Source organism: Pantherophis guttatus, chromosome 1 (assembly GCF_059756535.1).
Source record: "Pantherophis guttatus breed Tessera chromosome 1, ASM5975653v1, whole genome shotgun sequence".
NCBI classification, from domain to species: domain Eukaryota; kingdom Metazoa; phylum Chordata; class Lepidosauria; order Squamata; family Colubridae; genus Pantherophis; species Pantherophis guttatus.
Genome location: NC_142063.1, coordinates 253998056 through 254013817, shown reverse-complemented (window position 1 = coordinate 254013817; position 15762 = coordinate 253998056). Strand labels below are relative to the sequence as shown.

At 38.0% G+C, this 15762-nt stretch overlaps 2 non-coding genes across 2 annotated transcripts; both read left to right on the top strand.

Annotated features, from left to right (window-relative positions):
- Nucleotides 1-2644: 2644 nt before the first annotated feature.
- TRNAE-CUC (transfer RNA glutamic acid (anticodon CUC)) lies at nt 2645-2716 on the top strand. Its single transcript has one exon. It is a non-coding gene; the product is annotated as a tRNA-Glu (tRNA).
- A 3241-nt stretch (nt 2717-5957) lies between these two features.
- Nucleotides 5958-6029, top strand: TRNAE-CUC (transfer RNA glutamic acid (anticodon CUC)). The gene has a single exon. It is a non-coding gene; the product is annotated as a tRNA-Glu (tRNA).
- The last annotated feature ends 9733 nt before the right edge of the window (nt 6030-15762 follow it).

Sequence of the window (15762 nt, the reverse complement as noted above, 5' to 3'; positions counted from 1 at the left end):
TTATTGAGCATTGCAACAAGTATTGTTTCTTTACACTGAATTCTCTCCTGGAAAAATAGTTTTAAAATTGGGCCAACAGGCAGAAACAAGAAAAATTTGCCACATCTTCAGAACAGAGAATTGAATGGGAAGTATGGCTGGGAAGTACAGCTTAACTTTGAGAGACGGAACAAAAACTATGAAAATAAAACTACACTTTGATACATCTGCTAGAAATCAAGAAATTCTATACTCCACTATGCAAATTCAACAATTATAAAATTTTAAAATTATAAATTTATAAATAAATATAATATAAATATACATTTATAAAATTATAAAATTATTTTATCTTCCTATCTTACCATGACTTACATTGCTGAAATAGGTTTCTTTAAACTAAACTACACGTTATCTAAAAGCACAAAACCTTAGTATAACTTGTTAAGGTAGTTCTTAAGGTACAGGTAGTTCTTGACTTACGACCACAATTGAGCCAAAAATTGATGTTGCTAAGTGAGATATTTGCTAAGTGAATTTTCCCCATTTTATGGCCACAGTTGTTAAGTGAATCACTGCAGTTGTTAGGTTAATAACACAGTTGTTAAGTGAATCTGGTTTCCCCATTGACTTTGCTTGTTGGAAGGTCACAAAAGGAAATTACATAATCCTGGGACACTGCCACTGTCATAAATATGCGTCAGTTGCCAAGCGTTTTAATTTTGATCAGATGACATGAAAATGCTGCAACATTTATAAGTGTGAAAAACGTTCATAAGTCACTTTTTTTAGTGCTGTTGCAACTTTGAATGGTCACTAAATGAACTGTTGTGAGTCGAGGACTAACTGTAGTTTCAAGTGTTTGTATTGTCTTTGTGTGTATCTTTTTGGTATATCAACATTAAATAATAATATAGAGCAGGGGTGTCAAACTTGCGCCATCACAGTATCGTCACGTGACTTATTGGGACTTTCCCCCCTTCGCTAAACTGGGCAGGGGCGGGGCCAGCACATGATGCAGCTAGCTAGCACAAGTTTGACACCCCTGATATACCATGGCTTAGGGCCTGGTTATTTATGGGACCGCCTGCTGCCGCAAACAGCCTCCCACCGGCCGGTACGCTCTCACAGAGAGGGACTCCTCCGGGTGCCGTCGGCCAAACAATGTCGGCTGGCGGCCCCCAGGGGGAGAGCCTTCTCTGTGGGGGCACCTACTATCTGGAACGAGCTCCCCCCAGAGATACGGAGGATCCCGGATCTACGCACTTTCCGCCGTGCTCTTAAAACCTTTTTATTTCACCAGGCTGGTCTGGCCTAACCTTTCCCGTTTTTTTTTTAATGTAAATTTTAATGTAAATTTTAATTCGTTCTTAACCTGGGGTTTTAAATTTGTCTTGGGCTAAATTGATTTAATTCGATTTTACTTCTGTTCTTAATTTTTGTATTTTACGTGTTTTATTCTGTGCCTGTTCACCACCCTGAGACCTTCGGGAGTAGGGCGGTATATAAATTAAATAAAATGAAATGAAACGAAATAGAGCATTTACACCTAATTTTTAAGAAAATAGGTTATGGACAGTATAAAAGCTACTGATATTAATTCCTACAGGGTTATATTATTAGTCAGCATAGCTATTATATGTTTAACTACTTCAGAGTAAGCCTTAATTATTGCATAATTGACCTGGGATAATTTTTTGTTGGAATGTTTTTTTCTCAACCTGTTCCATTTCATGGATACTTTGAAAAAAAATTTGCCTTAGCATTCATTCTTTAGATTTAGATTCCTTTTTTCCATTTGGGAACTCAAAGCATCACCTCCTTCCTTCCATTTATCCAAAATACTTCCATGAAGTAGGTAGAGCTGAGAGAAAATAACTGGCCCCAATCCACCAGCAGAGCAAAATAAGACTTGAAGCTGAATTTCTCTACTGTACTTCTAGTCTTCCACCTTAATTATCATACTCCCTCGCTGGTAGAGTATTTTTACACATTAGTAATTCCAGAAGAGGAACCTTTTGAATTTTGAGAGCATATTCTGGCTATTTTGAGAGTAGGGGTTTATCCTTTCATTGATAGATAGATTTTGTGACATGGCTGATCACAAAATTTTCTTAGTCAGAAAGAAAACTCTCACAGCCTCTAGCAGGTGTCAGATGTGGAAAGTCAGGCTCTGCTCTATTCTCAACCACAGAAACTCAATGCAGTGGGTGACTTTGGTTAGTTCCTCTATCTTCACTCAGTCTAACTCACAAGGTGGTAAAAAATTGGAGGAGACGGCACCATGTGGGCCACCTTGAGTTCCTGAAAAAAAAGCAGTATATACATTTAATTAATACATAAGGTAATAGCCTGTATTTTCATACTGACATTTCTGTTGTTATATCTTTGCTCTTTGCGTTTATTAGCCAGAGCACATTTATTCCTTTAGAGTACTACACTATTTTGTTTGCTTGTTCAATTTCCCTCCCAACTTTCATTAAAAAGTTCCTGGTGTACATAAACTTTTATCTTCAGAATAAATCAATATATATATATATTGAAAATTACCAACAACTGGCTCTATATTAGAACAATTGAAGTTGCATGTTGAAATAGCCAAATAGAAGTGTAATAACTTTTTTATTCTGTTGATATACAGCAAAAATAATTTTCACAGCCAACTTCCCTGGTGGTCTAGTGGTTAGGATTCGGCGCTCTCACCGCCGCGGCCCGGGTTCGATTCCCGGTCAGGGAAAAGTGTTTTTCCTGTAGCTATTCACAATTAAATCTGATCACCTTAAAGATTTTAAAGACATTTTCCTAGCCTTTTAAAACCAGGAGTAGAAAGCCTTCATTTCACTCTTCCTTGGTGACAAAGGCAAGGTTTCGTTAGACTTGCTTTTACTTAGTGTTCACTAGGTGAACAATTTCTGTCCTACAGCATTATTTCCTAGGCTTTCAAGAATAAATTTGTCCTCTTCAGGCTTGGAATTCAAACTTCTAATGAAATACAGTTTTTACAATTTTCCAGGAAACTAATTAACTCCATGAAATTGATTAGACATTTCTCAGACATGTATATGATTTTAAGCTTTATACAGAGGACTTCAAAAATCGGAAACAATAGCCATCCTAAATTCTTAGTGCAGGATAAATTGTTTTTCCTCTGTTACTTGAAAGCAATGTTTTCTCTCCTCGGCAATTTTAAGATGTGTGGACTTCAACTCCCAGAATGCCTTTGGGACGCTGGGAACTCTGGGAATTGAAGTCCACGCATTTTAAAGTGGTTGAAGATGAGAAAGCAACTTAAACAAAGCTTTAAAATAATTATCCTCTGCTTGCAGCATAGCTAGGGGAAAACAACAAAATTAGTTAGCCTTAATAACCGAGTTCGTATTTTCAGTGTAAAATGAAAACCAAAAAAGCCTCTCTGGTTGTATAAACTATCCTGTTACATGTCTATGGGTTATCCTGTTATAGTTTAGATATTAGAAAATACAGACTGGGGATTAGAGATAAACAACCGTTTTTCATTTGTATTGCTCTTCAGGGCTCATATAAGGAGGATATAACCATAAATAATATTTTATATTTTGCCTTTTTAAGAGCTCTAGGTTCATGTATATATTATCTACCCAAAGGAAGTCCCACTAAAAGTAATAATTGCCTGACAGATAAAATTGGCTGGGCAGATAGTATCTTGAGCTGAGTTAGTGTGATGCACCATGGTGGCATGATTAAGCACAACGACTTCCCCAGGAAAGGCTCAGAGGCCATGTATTGTCTGGGGAAGTGTTGGAAGAAATATCCTCCTGGGTTCTGCTCCAAGTGGGGAAAACAGACACTGGAAACATGGAGACTGCTTGGAAAGATGGTTTAATGGTGGACAGGATCACATGGCTTGAGTTACTGAACAGAAAAAGGGCAGATACAGCGAGTTTTTCAGGTTTTATGCTCTCTCTGGCTTTGAACTTCCTGGGGCCCAGAAAGAGTATCCTGATTGGTTGTCAGACTCCCAGGGGGTGGGGGCCTTGCTGGCTGATGGTCACATGTGCTTCCCAGGTCACATGTGGTGAGTTTCTGCTGCTATTGTGTAGAGGGCTAATCCTATCTTTGGCAATTCCTACTATGGCTCTGCCTGAAGGAGGTAGATCTTTGTTATGTAGAGTAGACTGGCCCAGGCCTTAATGGCCCATTGACAAAGGGTGGGGGGCAGGATGGTGGGAGCTGCTTTGTCTGTAAAATATGCTTCTCATATTTCTCATCCAGGGAAATATAATATTCTGCCTTTTTCATATTTCCTAAAATATTTCACTCTTCCAGGAAAGGGGTGGGTGCTAACTTCCTACAGAAGCAAGTTTCTGTATATACACAATGTACACAATGTAGCTGAAGAATATATTGTACCCCTCCGCCCCATTGAGTGATTGTGCCACCAATGCAAACATTTGCATTTTTTAAATGATTTGGAAAAAAAGAGATGATGTTGGCGCTCCCTGAGCTTCTGTGCCCTAGGCCAGTTTTTGCTCTGTGTGAGCCTAAATCTGACCCTGAACTTAAATTCTTGCATAGATTGATCTCCCTGGCTTTTCTTCATAAAGGGACAAAGTCACAGCTGTTTCTTGTCTCTTCGCTTGCTTCAAATTAGATTTGTGAAAGAGAACTTCTCACTACGACACGAAGTGCCCCACTCTGCACTTCAGGATCCCAAACAGCATTAAAGCAATTTATCTGAGTCCTCTGAATGCAGGCAAAAGTCATCCAGCTGAGGAGAGTTTGCATTTTGTGTCATAACTCTTGCTCAACACGTGGAGGCGCCCAAATCCCTGGGAGCCCTAAATCACAGTTCTTTATTTTTTAGAGAGAGACTGGCTAATGTTTTTTTCTAAACGCTCTCCCCTTACCCTCCATAAAATGGTTATGAGAAACATATTTGGTGTAAAGTCTCTATTGTATGAAACTCCATAACTGATTTAGAGCTGCAGAAAGCATCTTAATACCACGGGCGAGTCAGTGGAGCACAACTTTGATAGGTAACAGTAAAAGAGTTGGAAGGGATTGGAGGCCATCTAGTCCAACCCCCTGCTCACACAGGAGACCTGTACTAGGGATTTGAACCGCTGAACTGCCGACTTTTCTGATCGACAAGATGAGGCAACTTTCCTTGAATCACTTGAAATATGGCATACAGTCTCCATTTCCCTGGAGTTTTGAATCTTTTGCTGATGTAACCACCACAGAGGCTGTTTATGCATCCTTGCCTTAATGTTTTCTGGAATTAGTAGTCATTTTGTGATATCTATGAGAACCTACAGAACTTCCCTTTGTGGCAAGTCCAATCCAATACTTGGATAAATACTTATCCAAGTATTTCTGCAATTCACATCCTTCCTTTTTTGACTAATATATCAGTTCCAATCTATAACATTTAATACACTGTTTTTCATGTACCATTTGCAGACAGTCCTTGTCTTGCGACCATCATCCATTAAAAACCATTTGAAGTTAACAACAGCACTGATAAGAGTAGTTTTGACTGGTCTTTGCACTTATGACCATTGCAGCATCCCCATGGTACCATGATCTGTGCTATCGGAGGGATAGGTGTGGTTGGAAACATTGAATAGAGTTTTCAACACAGCTACTGTAAATTTACACTTCTCTGAACAGAATAGCAGCGCAGTCAGTTCAGTAGAATTGCTGATTTTTCGCAGTTTTCAGTTTGAGCATCAACTCAGCCGAGGAATGGAGTCCGCCCTCTTTTTTCCCCCCTAAAGGCAAGATGCAGGGCAAGAGTGCCAAGAAGGTAGAGGACAAAAAAGATAGAGGGTTTTTAACAAAACCAATAATGTTGTGGTTCAGTTGCCACAATTAGCCTCCTTAGCTTGGTGCAAAGTGGTCTTTTCGATTGAAAAGCTGTTCAATTCTGGAAAATATAAACAGGACAAAAATTTGGATTGATAGATTTAAAGAAAAGAAGAAAAGTGACTCAGAGTTCCCTGGTGGTCTAGTGGTTAGGATTCGGCGCTCTCACCGCCGCGGCCCGGGTTCGATTCCCGGTCAGGGAAAGAGTATTTTTAAACTCCAAACCTCCAGAATGCCTCTTTTTCTTCTGTTTGGAACAATAGTGTATAATATGTAGCTTGGGTTTTTTTCTTATAAGGTAAAAGAAGGGAGTGAAAAATAATTTGCATTACATTTTTATTTAGATAACATGTTCTAGTATATTTATCTGAAAGGAAAACTATCTCACTGGATATATTTTTTAAAATTAAAAACAATATCTATGGAAGGGATTTTTCTTTCTATTTTGAGAATGTAATGAAAAGCTAAAAGGACCTTTTCTGTCTTCTGTCTTGTCTTAAATTCATGACTGCATTCCTTTGGGGTAATTTACTACCTCCTGTTCAAGTTCCTCTGTAGTTTTTGAAAACAACAAAGTTTTTGTTTCTCTTGTGTACCAAAATGAAGCTTTCCTCTTAGACAAGATAGTCAAGTCTTCAGCATCTTTACTTTTATTTTTAAGTCTCCCTATTCAATAACAGCATGGGAAGCAAAAATGTAACAACCAAAATTTCTGCTGTTTGTGCCAGAATCATCCCAGGAAAAGACAGTGTGCAATATTTGCTTGTAAGCATGTGTACAAAGGCAGAAATAAAGATAAGGATTCATCTTTATCAACTATAGAGCATTGCATTGCACTGCACTACATTGCAGTGAATGCAATGTAATGCAATGTAGTGCAATGCAATGCAATGCTCTATAGTTGCATTCTCCATTACTAAGTTCAAAAAGAAGCTTTCATTGTACAACAGTATCCTGAAACACAGGAAGTCTTTTCTATGAAATCATCATCATGTTGATGTTGCATGAGTTTTTCATGAGACCCAAGAAAAACCATGATCAAATTCTAGATGAAGTGATTCTCCATGAGGTTAATCAGGAAATCTCCCCCCAAAAAATGTATGATTTCAGGTGTCAAAAATTGGGAATGAGAAGCATGGAACTTTAATTGTGGTGTTTCGGACCATATTTATATTTTATTTCATCTTTTCATAAGGATATTGAATTGAAATCTATCTTTGTAAATTGATGCAGCTTTTGTACATACAATACTGCATATTATAGCTGAAAACCAGGAAAAGCCAGTGATGGTTGGTGATTAGAGTCAAATATGCATGGAGTTAATTGGGAAAGAGAAATAGCACTTTTTAAAAATTTAAACTGCTTTTTAATGCCTTCCCATTTTAATTCTTTGTTCTAAATTGTATTAATTGCACATTGCCTTTCAGTTCATTGATATACACAGTTCTTACAATTGCTTGCTTCCAGATTTTTTTAAATTGTATTTTTGTGTACTTTAAAACATATACATACATATTGCAATAAAAAAAAGTTTATGTAAGCAAGATAAAAACTAAATACCCAGCATATAGTAGCAAAATACCAATAAACTTGACTTTAAAAGGCCTTCACATGTATGTATCATAGTAATGCAATATTGGGAAGCAGCCTTTTCAAAATGCACAATCCACACTATATTGCCTCTGAGGTTTGGCAGCTATCAGCTGCAGTAGGAGTAAGCGAACTTAGTCATAACCATATTATGGCCACTCTTTCTCCAGCTGAAGTGTTTAAACTGTTTTCAAAAGTACACATTGCAAAACCCATTAAAATAATCTCAGAAGTTTTTAGGGCCTTTTTAGAAGTTTAGGAAGTTTTAAGGGAGGTTAGATTAGCAAAGGCTAGATTTTAAATTCTTTGGTTGCCATATATTCTGTACAGTATTATGAACAATGATGGCTATTATTATACCAATAGTAACTTTATTTAGTAGTCGTTTTTAAAGCTTAAGGCAGGTCTTTTTCTGTTCTCTTCTTTGATAGCAAAAACATAGTAAGTATCCTGAGAGCCATTTGCTGGATTTCTAGTAAAAAAATATCGGAATATTCCAGAAGGGGGCACACTAGTCCCATAATGCAAGCTTCTTATTTGCTGCCGCCTCAGAAAACTTGTGCATTTTTTTCTTTCAAATCACATGGATTTGGCATAGTAATGAAGGTTTAGTTTGGGGGGGGGGGAATCAGATTTCATATCTGAAGCTTATGTTTAAAACAGTTCATAAAATAAATATTGCATAAAAACAATAAGACATTTGTGTGATTAATTAACATATTTTTGGAAATACTCTGTAAAGGTAATTTTGGCTTGGCTGTCCCAGCCCTAATATGTATTTTCTTCCCAACCCTCCAGTGAGGAACAGGGAACCTCTATTTTATTAACAGTACATAATCTGGGGTTATTAAAATTATCCTAAATTGTAGGACCATGTTATTCTGAGTTCTTGTAGATCAGCTGCTGTGTAACATAAAGGACTTCTGACTAGAAATAAGCAGATCATATCTTCACCAGTTAGTTATCTATACGGTAATAGTAAAGGCTTCCCCTGTCCAATCAGGTCTGACTCTGGAGGGAGATGCTCATATCAATTTCTTAGCCGAGAGAACCAGCGTTGTCTGAAGACACTTCAATAGCCATGTGGCCAACATTGACCATACACCAAGGCACACAAAAGGCTGTTACTTTCCCACTGACGTGGTATCTATTTTTGTTGTTGTTAGTTGCAAAGTCGTGTCCAACCCATCGCGACCCCATGGACAATGTTCCTCCCGGCCTTCCTGTTCTCTACCATCCTCTGGAATTAAGCCTACTGCTTCAGTGATTCCATCCAGCCATCTCATTCTCTGTCGTCCCCTTCTTCTTTTGCCCTCAATCTTTCCCAGCATTAGGCTCGTCTCCAGTGAGTCCTTCCTTCTCATTAGGTGGCCAAAGTATTTGAGTTTCATCTTCAGGATCTGGCCTTCTAGAGAGCAGTCAGGGTTGATCTCCTCTAGGACTGACCAGTTTGATCGCCTTGCAGTCCAAGGGATTCATAGGAGTCTTCTCCAGCACCATGGTTCAAAGGCCTCAATTCTTTGGTGCTCAGCCTTTCTTATGATCCAACTTTCACAGCCATACATTGCAACTGGGAAAAACATAGCCTTGACTATACGCACTTTTGTTGGCAGGGTGATGTCTCTGCTTTTTAGTATGCTGTCTAGATTTGCCATAGTTCTCCTCCCCAGGAGCAAACATCTTTTAATTTCTTGGCTGCAGTCCCCATCTGCAGTGATCTTGGAGCCCAGGAAAATTAAATCTGTCACTATCTCCATTTCTTCCCCATCTATTTGCCAGGAATTGAGAGGGCCAGATGCCACGATCTTAGTTTTCTTAATATTGAGTTTCAAGCCAACTTTTGCACTCTTCTTCTCATGTATTTGCATGCTTTCGACCTGCTAGGTTGGCCAGGACATGGGGCAGGAATGGGAGCTCACTCTATCATGTGGTACTTGGATATAGAACTGCCAATCTGCCAATCTTCCAGTTGATAAGCCCATCAACTTAATCTCTAGCCCACCATGTCTCTTAGTTATCTAAGCCTGGTAAAATCTAAGATTGGCTTGATCCATAAGAAGCCCCTTTGAAGACTATTCAAAAACTATAAAGAGATTTGTAACAACATGCAGTCTTCAAGGTGCCACTTTTGATTTCTTGTTTTGTTTTGTTTTTGTTGTAAAAGACTACCACAATGGCCACTTTGAACATTTTTCAAAAATACAGTTGGTTCTGATGAAAACTGGTACTTTACATTACAATGATGGATAATCTTGAACATATGCCACTGCTTGAGAACTTAACTAGCTACCAGTCCATTTCAGAGGGCCATTCAAAGCACCAATGGTACATTTCAAGCTACATATGGCACAAATCCAAATCTGGAACTTATTAATTAATAATAGGCAGCACATTTAAACATGAGAAAAAGTCTCAACTAGTCTTTGTATATCCAAAATCAGGGCAGGGGAAAGAAGTTTTTAAATAACACAACTTTAAGAAAGATTTGTGCCACAGAACCTTTCATTTTACAAATGAAACACAGCTGCAGATTTTCACATTAACAATGGGGGGATTCTTACTCTCAGAATAAGAGAAATTTAGATTTTGGAAAACTAAAAGGATGCCAAAATACAACTGGAAACCCAGAAAGAGTATCTTGGTAAGTTTGAAACTGGCTTCTTAGACAGTATTTGGGAGGTTTAGGTAATATCTATGTTGGAGTTTGCTTCTGAAAAAGAACTTTTGGCAATTATCACTTTGAAACTTTAGAGAACAGAACTATTGGCCACATTTTGTTGTAATGTCAGAGGCTTGATCCATAACATTTTGAGTTAAAGGGTAAATTGGCTGACAGTGATAAAGTGTTCTGGACTGTAGAGTCAGCTGGAATAAGCAACACTGGACTAGGGCAAGATCATGTCTTATTGTCAAAGTGATGCAAACCTATCTTCATTGCTATTTCAGTACAATACTGCTTTGATGTCCCTAGAATACACTTACAAGTTCTTAGTAGAGGATTCTACCTTAAGTGAACCAAGAGCAGGATACACATACACACACACACACACATTTTTTAGTGAAGCCCTGTATATTTTATAAATACCCACACTTGTAATTAAATTGTACATTTACATAGTTTTAATAACTGCATAATGTTAGCATCTTATATATTGTTATAAAGTGCTTTGGAACGTTTTGAGATAGATTTCAGAGATGGCTCTTTGTCCCGTCCACCAGTCTTTGCTTACTGTTGTGCCTTGATGCTCTTCACTTTCAGAATTTACTCCTTTACAAACAATTAAGAGTGGAGACATCTCTTTGCGGTGTTTGATTATCTAGGATCAAATTTTGAAGCTGCCCTGAAAAACATAATCACTTTTCCTCAAGTGATCAAGTATTATTGCTTTTACTCCCCCAATCCAATAATAGGATCTCCCATGCTTGCAAATCTATATAGATTTCCATTTAATTTTTCAAGCCACATTCCAATCTTCGTCAAAGGGATCAGAGAGCTTTTAGCTAGGACTCCCAAGTCATTGCATTAGTTCTTATTTTAGAATATATTGTTTAGCTATAAAAATGTCTGCCAACTTTTTAATTTATCATTTTATTAAAAATCTACGTATCTATCTACTCATACTTTTATACAGCAAAGATGCAAAGACTATTCTTATTACTACTCTGTCACGCTCACAGTATATGTGAAGGAAGATAGGCTCTTACCTCTAGCCAAATGCTCAGCATCACTATGAAGGCCCTTCAGGTGCTAGATGTATTGAACATATACATCTGTACATTTGTAACATTCCTTTCTTGATGAAGGCACATCTACAAGAGGCCAGGGCATATATTTATAGCACATTCAAATTTAATGACAACAGAACACAATAACAGAGTTGGAAGGGATCTTGGCAGTCTTCTAGTCCAATCTGCACAAGCAGGAGACCATATACCATTCGGGACAAATAGCTGTCCAATCTCTTCTTTAAAACCTCCAGTGATGGAATACCCATAGCTTCTGGAAGCAAGCCATTCCACTGATTAATTGTTCTGTTAGGAAATTTCTTCTTAAGTTCTAGGTTGGTTCTTTCCTTGATTAGTTTCCATTCATTTCTTATCCTGTCTACAGGTGCTTTGGAGAATAGGTTGACCCCCTCTTCTTTGTGGCAACCCCATATATAATTCTACTACATTTTCCATAATTCCTTCTGAACAGCTCTGTACTGTGCACTCTTATTGCATGAAAATTCTATAGAAAGGCTAACTATCTGGGAGAATCCTGATGCCCACTTGCTTAGATACGTATAAGTCTAGATTGTCTGACTTGGCAGCAGTTTGAAAATCTCATTGCAAGGATTTTTTTTAAATTTGGTTTTCTTTTGTGAAAAGCTCAACTGTAGAGGCGTATGAGAAATGAACACACATTTGTCTTTAACTGTGCGTAGGCATGAAAAGTGGAGATGCAAAATCAACAAAGCTGTAGTCTGTTTATATTACAGATGAATGTTGGGCAATGTCCAGTTGATTCAAACTTCTTCAAGTTCCATTGTGTATTTTTCCAAAGAGACCATCAAACATGTTATTCCCCTCCCCCCAAAGTTTGAGTTAAGCATGGTGTTAAATCTCACTCTCGCTAAGAAGACTTTACAGTAGTTAATACTTGTTCAAGTCTTAAGTAACACTGATATTTCTCTGATTCAATCTGTACATTCTTTTATACACCGTAAATTGGTTTGCACCATAAAAGGGCACTTCTTGGAAAACAAGCTTTCCATTGTTCTGTTAAAAGTATTACTTTTTTTTTTTTAACTTACAGTTCCTACTTGTGTTTTTGGGTATCCTTGGATTTCAACATAGTGTGAGAATTGGTCAATGTTGAGCAAGATAATGCTTAGGTTTATTGCTAAGGTTGCTTCATATAATTGTCTGTGGCCAGCAAGCAATGAGTGTCATAATCCTTATATTCTCAGAAAAGCATTGTGGGTGAATGGTGATTTACTAGGATGAGTCATTCATGTATGGTTGACCAGACCTTGGCAAGCAATACAGAAATATTTAAAGGTCACGTTAATTGGAGTAGACAAATATATTTTTCCTCCATGTCTGCTGCAGCCTGCAGCTATATTTTTTTGAATTTTATTTTTTTTAAAGAAAGACATCCTATTCATATCTTGTTTGTGCTTTTTTCAACAGATGTTTAAAAACTTGTTTTCACACATAAGCCTCAATGATTAAACAATGTAACTGTTGTAAAAATCAATTAAAATATATGGATCTAACAAACTTGCACATCTTTTAGCTTCCGATTTCTATGCAGCATTTGCTGAGCAGAAGGAACAAAAACAAAAATGCTTTTTTTTCTTTTATAATACAATATTAGTACAACATTGTGATGATGATCAATTCACCTTCTCTAGTCTAATGGCTTTGAGTGCTGTGAAACGTTCCAAATTCCTAGTTACCTTGGCCATCTCTGTTCCAGAACTTCATGATCTGGTTTTTGGGCTGTTTAGGAGAAATAAAAGAAGTAAAAGAACAGCAGAACCAGCCCTGTTTTGTGGAAGAGGAATAGATTTGTTGTTTCTTATTTAATTTGCAGAAAAAATTCTAGCCCCATCATGCACGCCAAACTTTCTTCATTATTTTCTCATCAATATACACACACACTGAATTCTTGCTGTCATAGGATAATTTATCTACAAGTCCTAAGAATAATTGCTAACATTGATTATCACTCCATTTTCATTTGTTCCAACCCAGCAGACATCAGGAAGAAAACTATGTAAGCAGGCCCAGAATTGTTTACCTGCTAGCAGGATCAAACTTTGAAAATTGAACAGAATAGGGGCAGAATTTGGTCTAAGTGAAGAAGCTATTAGGAGGAGGATTGAGTTTGAAAATGATCCAAATCAGATCAGAAAATGCATCCTGATGGGCAGGCAATCTTCAAACTGTTCTGATTCAGAATGAAGCATATGCAGTTGCGTGCTTCCCAATGCACACACAAACACCAACAGAGACACACTACTGCATTTCACAGGAGAAAATATAGACTTCTCCTATGGTCACATCTGATGAACGGATTGAAAGAATTCCAGAAACCGTGTTTTCCATGCCTTTCCTAACATTGAAAGAATGTTAGAAAATGATTTATTGGGAAGATATTGTATTTAGGGTTTGGACTCTGTCCATCCATTCATCAGCAGGATAACTGCTAAAGTAAATAAGAACCAAATTCAGTGGGAAAAGACAACAAAAGAAAGATTGAATTCCAGTGCTTCCCTATGGAAGAGTGAATTGGGCAGCTGCTCAGAATATTACCAATTCCTCCACTCTAAGTCATCTTCCCTCTTCCTTGCTGGTCAGAGCACAGGGAGCTTGCTCTGCACTTTCCAGTGCACAAGAACAGGGATTCAAACACAGATGCAGCACACAACCATCCTCCTCAAATAGTCCTTGGGGAGAAGGTGCACATATGTGTTCATGCAGACAGGATTTTGTTACATAACTGTCTATGAAGATTCTCAATCATCCAGGTCATATTTATATCAAAAGTGGTTTTTATTTTTGAAAAGGCAACTAGATTGATTTTTTTGAGAAGACGTTTCGCTTCCTATCCCTGTCACAGATAAAACCCCAAGTAACTACAACAGCTATCAGACAGCATGAAGACCAATTGACTGCATAGAAAACACCATCTTTCCATCCCCTCCCCCATCATTCCCTCCCCCACACCAACTAAACTCAACTGTCAATAACTGTCCTTCCATCTCTAACACCATCCCATACAACTGATGAAGCTTGCAGGATAGGAAGCGAAATGTCTTCTTCTTCCTCAAAGAAACTAGTCTACCTGACTTTTCAAAAATAAAAACCATTTTTGATATTTTGTTACACAGAACAAAATACAGGCTGCTTCAGCTAATTGTGGGGGAAGATGTAGGAAAAAACCCCATAAGCCATATTCTGCTCCCTTTCCCAATGTTTAAAAGCATATTCTTAAAAGTGATTTTCTATATCTAGAGTAGAAAACTGTAATCCCTCATATGTTCCAGAACAATTTCCAACAGCTCTACCCTGCATCACCAATCATAAACTATTCTGGAATCTAAAATTCAGCAACATCTAGAGAATCAAAGCAAATTGAAAAATTCTGCAAAGAAACACAATCCTTCCATCCTCACCTCACCATCCTGTCAAAACGTATCCTTCCATCCCACCATCCAGTCAAAATGAAGTTTCTTGGATGAGAAGCGAAATGTTTTCTTCTTCCTCAGGTAAAACAGTCCTGTTTCCTTTTGAAAAAGCATCTTTGAAGCAACTATGACCTGGATGACTGAGAATCTCCATAGACATCTGGAGAATCAGTTTCCCCACATGCTCTTGTGAAGTATTCTATTTTGAGAGTCAGGATGAACCGCAAGTAAAATTGCAGCCAGTGAAAGTGACTGGCGATGTACTGAGATTATAATGAGATGAGAATAAGATGTAAATGCCTTATATATTCTATAGTAAGACAGAAAAAGGCAAAGACAAACGATGAAACAATAGGATATCCCAGTGTAGATCATTTTCTTCTCTGATCCCTCCCAGGGTTCCTTAAATGGACTTAAAAAGCAGAAATGCAGCCCATTACTTCATGTGAAAACCCTTAATCTTGGCGCTAGCCTATTTTATACCTGTAGGCTGCAGGAAACATTTCTATAACTTTCTAGCTCAGTGGTGGGTTTCAAAAATTTTTACTACTGGTTCTGTGGGTGTGGCTTGGTGGGCGTGGCATGGCTTGGTGGGCATGGCAGGGGAAGGATTCTGTAAAATCTCCATTCCCATCCAACTCCGGGGGAAGGATACTGCAAAATCCCCATTTCCTCCGGATCAGCTGGGACTTGGGAGGCAGAGAACAGATGGGGGTGGGGCCAGTCAGAATTTTTACTACCGGTTCTCCAAACTATTCAAAATTTCCACTACCGGTTCTCCAGAACTAGTCATAACCTGCTGAAACTCTGTTCTAGCTCCTTAGGAACCCTGAGCTGAGTTCTTGGAAGGTATTTTTTTCTTTTTTGATTGGCTAATCCACCGCAAGCTACAAATGTGAACACAATTTATTTTATTTTATTTGCTTGCATGGCTACTCCATTGGACACAGATATAATTTTTTCAATGTAGAGATTCTCAAGAGCTGCCACTCAACACATTAGGCTATGATGGATAAGTTTAAGCACAATTTCAATCAGTATAAAGACAAATGGAAGCTAGACTAAAAAGCAGTTCTAAACCAAGTGCTCCTCATGGGGCAGCCCTGGAGTGAAGATGAGGACATGGGACGATGTAGTAGAGGAAAACTGGATTTAATCCTCCTTAATT